Below are 6809 nucleotides of genomic sequence, written 5' to 3'. Positions count from 1 at the left end.
TATAATTTACGTTTTGTTTCTGGACTTTTGGAAGGATAATGAGATTAGTGTCCTATCATTTCCTCCACATTGTTCTCACAAGTTGCAGCCCCTGGATTTTAGTGTTTATAGACATCTGAAGAAATGTGTTAACAGGGCATGTGATTCGTGGATGACTGGTAATCCAGGATCAAGTATGCCCATCTGTGACATTCCTGGTAAAGTTTCCTCGGCTTTACCTCTAGCGGTCACTTATTCTGATGTTTTCAATTGGTTTAGGATTGATGGAATTTCAACTTTGAATTACAGACTATTTCAAGATTTTGATTTTTACGGGTGTTATGTAACAGATTGAGAGATGTCCGAAAAGAAACATGGGCTTCGGATCAGTCATCAGCGTGATACAGAGTTTAAGAACTGCTCTTGTTGATCCAGAAGAAAGCTCAGCTGAAGAGAGCCTGTGTTTGGTAAGCCAGGAGAAGTGTGGGTCCAGTGCAGGGCATGTACCATGTGGGAGCATGAAGACTATGACGAGGATTTATTTCACACCTGCCACAATTACAACTAGATGATGATCTGAAGTAATACTAATGCCTTATATTTTGTATTTTGGAAATTCAGAGGGTATTTTTGCTATTTGATTTAAATGCAATGTAGTAATTTTCTTTTAATTATCAATGTGCCAACGTTACCCCATAATGTGTGGCAAACTTACCCCGTGGGGCAAGAGGCACGAAAAGTTATTTTTTTCTAAAGCTTATTGTTATCTTATGTTGAAAGCAAACAGCAATTATTTTGCTCTATGATAAATATGAATGTTAATATTTTTCAATGGTGGTAAGAATTTTGCAAAAAGTTTGTTTTATATTCGCAATAACCAAAATTGTAAAAAGTGTGCCAACTAGCCCCGGTCTCTCCTACTCGCTTTAGCTTTGTTTACGATATGAAAATTAATGTAGCGGTGGTTGGAAGACTGACACTATAAAGTAGCATATAAGTTCTTATCATTATTAGAGTTATTGCTGTAAAATGTCTATGTACATAACATTTGTTAAATAGAGTTACGCACCCATTAAATAGATAGTAATACATGTGTAATATATACGCTATAGTCAGGGTACAGATCATAATTGTGCTACAGCCTACTCGGTTTGTTTTATCGAAGCAGGACTACCTTCTTTTGGTTTCAACTGACTTTCAAGCTAATGAAATCATGGATACATTTTTGTATTATCAGTTTTATGAATGAAATATTGTTGTTAATAAAGTCAGATTTTTTTTCGGCTGGGGTAAAATTCGTCAGATATAATACACCTGGCTGAGGAAGGACACAGAGGATCTCTGTTTTTTAAACAATATCTCTACACACCAAGTTATTTCAAACAATTCCATTCTCTCAAGAAGATTATGAATAAATACAAGAGCAAACTAGACCAAAAAAAAAAATAATAATAATAATCACCTTGCATTAATGTAAAGAAAACCAGAGAAATGAAAAATTAGTGCGATTTCAATTTTTTCTATCGTTAATGTTTAATGAGTCAGTGTTTAGCGAATTGTTAGGGTTATTGAGTATGCGTTTAGTGAATGTTTATGAGTAAGTGTTTGATGAATGTTTAGGGTTTAGTGACTGTTTAATATGTCAGTATTCAGTGAATGTTTACCGAGTCTTTAGGGTTTAGTGAATGTTTTGTGAATGTTATTGAATGTTTATTGTGTAAGTATTCAGTGAATGTTTTGTCTTAAGGGTTTTAGTAAATGTTTTGTGGAATGTAAGTGAACGTTTAGTGAATGTCTTTGTGAATGGTAGTGTTTAGTGAATATTTAGTTTGTAAAGTATTCAGTGAGTGTCTAGGGTTTTAGTGAAAGTTTTGCGAATTTTAAGTGAGCGTTTAGTGAATGTCTTGTGAATGTTATGTGTTTTAAGCAAATGTTTATATGTAAGTGTTTATTAAGTTTTTTAATGAGTGGATGTTCATTCACTGTTTAGTATTTAATAAGTATTTAGGGTTTGGTAAGCTAGTATTTAATGAGTGCTTGGGGATGTTTAGTGTTTAATTAATGTTTAGGATTAAGTGAGTGTTTAGTGAATCTTTACTGAGTGTTTGGGGTATAATGAATATTTAGTAAATTTAGCATTTCAAGTGTTTAGTGAGCATTTAGTGTATAGTGAGTGCCTAGTGAGTGTTGGGTATTCAGAGTGTTTTGTGTTATTGAGAGTGTGTGAGTGTATGTTAAGTGTGTGTGTGTGTGTGTGTGTGTGTGTAGTGAATGTAAGCAAGTGTGAGTGCTTACTGAGTAAGTGCATCGTGAGGGTTGGTGGTTAGTGATTGTGCATTACTGTTTAGTTAGTGCTTCGCTACCATATGCAAAGAAAGTCCTGTATTTACACAGGAACCATTTATGATCGACACTGCTTAGATCCAAGAGCAGATGCTTAGGCCTGACCACAATGGTTGGAGTGCTTAGGTGTGTTTTCGTTAGGTAATTTTTCTCTGTGAAATTGGGTCGAATAATAATAATAATAATAATAATAATAATAATAATAATAATAATAATAATAATAATAATAATAATAATAATAATAATAATATAATAATAATAATAATAAAAGATAAAAAAGTAATAGTAATAAAATATAGTACCTACTAAGAGCTGGACCCAGACCTTTCAATATGGCCTTCCAAAGTCACTCTCGGCAGGGAGATCGCTACTTCAGTGATTGACGCCCTATGCCTTGCACACAGCTGATACATTTGCACATTCTGTTGTCAAATTTTTATGACTGTTGGAGACGCATTATAAATCATATTAACAATGGTAAATGCATTGAACAGACGTGAGGATATAATATGGTGTTAGTGCCTGTCTACTGGACATAATGAACAAATAAAGAAAAAAATATTACTAGGGAGAAAATTAGCCGAATAATGGTCGGCAAAGCCAGCATCGATAGAATGTATTGAAACACATTACATAGGCTGCCTGTGGTGCGTGCCGGCGGGAAGTTAAGAGACAGCAAACTGTTTATCATTTTTATTTAAGTTTAGATTTTCTTCCCTGAATATATATGGTACCTGATACTTGGTGATGGTGTACAGATCAATTTGAGTGAGGGCAGCCAAAAATAAGTGGACTATTAGATAACTGACATGATATTATAGGCCAACTTAATTTGGGAGTCAGGAGCTCCAAGTTGTATGATCGTCAACTTCGGGAGGGGGAATAAAATGGGGGGAAAGGTTTTAATCTTTATAGTTAGCTTATCCTGAACAATTCATTCACATTTCCGTTTCCAGTAATTATTTATGTTGTGATACATCATCTATTTGTGAATGTGCGGGTGTTAAAACGGCTCTTTATGATGGGACTTTGGTCTTAATATCAATCGAATTCCCATATCCGATAAAAATTTCATTTCATCCACACGAACCAACAGCAACTAAAGAACAATTCAGTTATGGTAAGACACGTTGGGCTACGAACCTCGACATGGCTGCAGTGTCCTAACTATAGGCAAGAAAAGAAAATGTCCAAAGACGCTATCAAAGCGAGAATACTTATCTTACATTTCTTTTTTTAGAGGAACTGAGAGTGGCACCATATGACTGGTTTAATTATTGGCACCATATGACTGGTTTAATTATTCAAAAATGGCTCGGCACACATACTTGTAGCTTTTGCCAATTGTGACCCCCTCCCATTCAGATAAAATACTTTGTGTGAAGTAATAACTCCAAACCAAAGGATAGTGCTAATATTATATATAGTTTATATATATATATATATATATATATATATTTATATATATATATAATATATATATATATATATATATATATATATATATATATATATATATATATGTGTGTGTGTGTGTGTGTGTGTGTTGTGTGTGTGTGTGTGTGTGTGTGTAGTAGTGTTTGGTGTGGTGGTGTGTGTGTGTGTGTGAAACTATAGAAAGTAGACCAAGCCTAGGAAGTCTCACACATAGTATTTATATAGATGTGATGGAATTAATGAAGTGAAATATTCCATACTTCAATAGGAATTTTAGAAAATAACTCCGGTAGTAATTCTTATCCTGAAACATCACAATATTTCTTGAATTTTTTGCCTTTTACATTTTATCAGGCTCACGATTTTCAGATACTTACCATATTTCTAATACTAATATTGCCTATGATAGATTTTGAAATATTTCAAGGTGTCCCACCTCTCCCTTCCAATCGTAGGTTATGTCTGTGAAAGGGTAACCACACACTAAATTGTCTGGCATTACCATCACAGCATTCTAGGATATTGTGCTATTGTGGTACAAATTTTACTTTATATCTCCAATGTTGGATGCAGATCCTGTCTCCCCCTCCCTCTCTCCCTCCCTACTCGTTGTGGGGTGTCTACCAGAGGGTAACCACCCTCAAAATGTCTGTCATTACCACCACAGTACTCTAGGATGTGCAGTGCTATTGTAGTACAAATTATACTTGGTATCTCCAATGTTGGATGCAGATCCTGGCTCCCCCCCCCCCCCACTCGTTGTGGGGCGTCTGTCAGGGGGGTAACCACCCACTAAAATATCTGTCATTACCACTGCAGTACTCTAGGAAGTGCAGTGCTATTGTAGTACAAATTTTACTTGATGTCTCCGATGTTGGATGGAGATCCTGTCTCCCCCTCCCCTTACCCCATCCTCCCCCACTCGTTGTGGGGTGTCTCTCAGGGGGTAACCACCCACTAAAATGTCTGGCATTACCATCACAGCATTCTAGGATGTGCAGTGCAATTGTAGTACAAATTTTACTTGGTATCTCAAATGTTGGATGCAGATCCTGCCTCCCCCTCCCCACTCGTTGTGGGGCGTCTGTCAGGGGGTAACCACCCACTAAAACGTCTGTCATTGCCACCACAGTATTCTAGGATGTGCAGTGCTATTGTAGTGTAAATTTTACTCGGTATCTCCTAAGTTGGATCTAGATCCAATTAACCCCCCCTTTTCAGTGCGTCTGTCAGGGGGAACCCACCCTCCAAAATGTCTGTCACTGGTCATTCTATAATCAGTAGAGTCTGCAGATATATTATATATTAGTTTCATCTGGTATCTCATATATTGGATCTAGACCCAAAATCTAACGAGCAATTAGTGGTGCTTGTTAAGTAAGCCACCCATATATTTTCGGCAGACGGTCAGTTTCACAGTTTACAAGTCTATTCCTAAATACCGGTAGGGGTTACAGTCGGTATCTCGTTCGTTGTATCTCAACGGTCCGGGCTGCCGCTCTAATAGTTAAAGGCTCTGGAGCTACATACAGGAAAAACGCAGCTCTACCAACTTGAAACCATCTGTATCTAGTCTTGTGCCAGGTCCATTTATTGGTTGTGTAAACTGTAGCAGATCCCTCAAATAACGAGGAGAGCCGGTTTTAACAGCTTGATGGGTCAAAACACATAAATTGAATCTGGCCTTCACCAGAAGCCAGTGCAATTCAATTTAAGACAGGGGCAATGCTGTTCCGTGGAGAAACACCTTTTATTACTCTAGCAACTCTGTTCATAATTGTTTGCTATTTCTTGACCTGTACGTTGGGTAACTCATAGTACACCGAGTTGCAGTAATCTAGACGGTTTATAACATAGCTATGACAAGATTCTTGACACAACTCCCATCAAAATATTTCATCACAAAGGCTAGCCTATATTCTTTAGCTACATTATTAATTTGTAGACTGAGTGATAAGCCACAATCCAAGTACACCCCGAGATCACAGACCCTATCAGTTGTCTACACACAATTTTCATTTATATACCCAGACTCCTCAAGTTACTTTCCTTAACGACTATCATAAGTTCAGTTTTATTTTCGTTCAATTTCAACTGTTTCAAAGTCATCCTTTGTTTAATATTTGATGGAACTTCATTAAATTTTGTTTGTATCCTCAATATTTGTAACGATGAAATAGAACTGCGTCATCGGCACATAATTTATATTCTGCTCCAAGATTATGTAGTATAATATTAGATAAACTAATTGTATAGATACAGAATAGCATGGAACCAAGTCATAGAGGGTAATACCTGGAATTGCGATCTCTTTACCAGTACTACGTAATTCGGTGGTCTTCCACCAGGGCGGCGTTGCAAAGCCTTGTGGCCATCTTTAAAGATCAACCGCAAATTGAACTTGGGATTAGTGGGAGTGATTTTCTTTTTAATTTTTAATGAGTGAGTGTTTAGCGAATGTTTAGGGTTTAGTGAATGTTTATGAGTAAGCATCTAATGATCATTTAGGGTTCAGTGAGTATTTAGAGTTTAATGGGTGTTTAGAGTTTAGTGAGTGTTTGGTGTATAGTAAGTATTTAGTGAATATATGTATAGAGAGTGTTTAGTGAATGCTTACAGTGGTCTTTTAGTGTTTAATGAATGTTTACGATTAAGTGAGTGTTTAATGAGTACAGTAAGTATTTAGTGTTTAATGATTGCTAGGTGTATAGTGACTGCCTAGTGAGTGTTGAATATTCACTGAGCGTTTAGTGTTATCATAGAATAACCAAACAAGAAGTGACATGCCTTTGTGAAAACCTGTCCCACACACTTTAAAAGCGCTATCTATGAACAACTAAGGTCAGCGCACAACCAGCGATAATAAAAACTATTCTCAGCTCCACATAACATTCAAAGACTTTTAATTTGGCGTTTTGATATAATTCTAAAAGTAAATTAGATTTAATGCAAGTTAAATCGTTTTATAACTTTCTTAGAGTATTAAATAAAAGGAATTGTATATAATGCATTATATACTGAATTATCAGGGTAATCATGCAAAGGATAGC

The sequence above is a fragment of the Macrobrachium nipponense genome, chromosome 6, assembly GCF_015104395.2.
Source record: "Macrobrachium nipponense isolate FS-2020 chromosome 6, ASM1510439v2, whole genome shotgun sequence".
NCBI lineage: Eukaryota > Metazoa > Arthropoda > Malacostraca > Decapoda > Palaemonidae > Macrobrachium > Macrobrachium nipponense.
Note: the sequence above shows the minus strand (reverse complement) of the source record.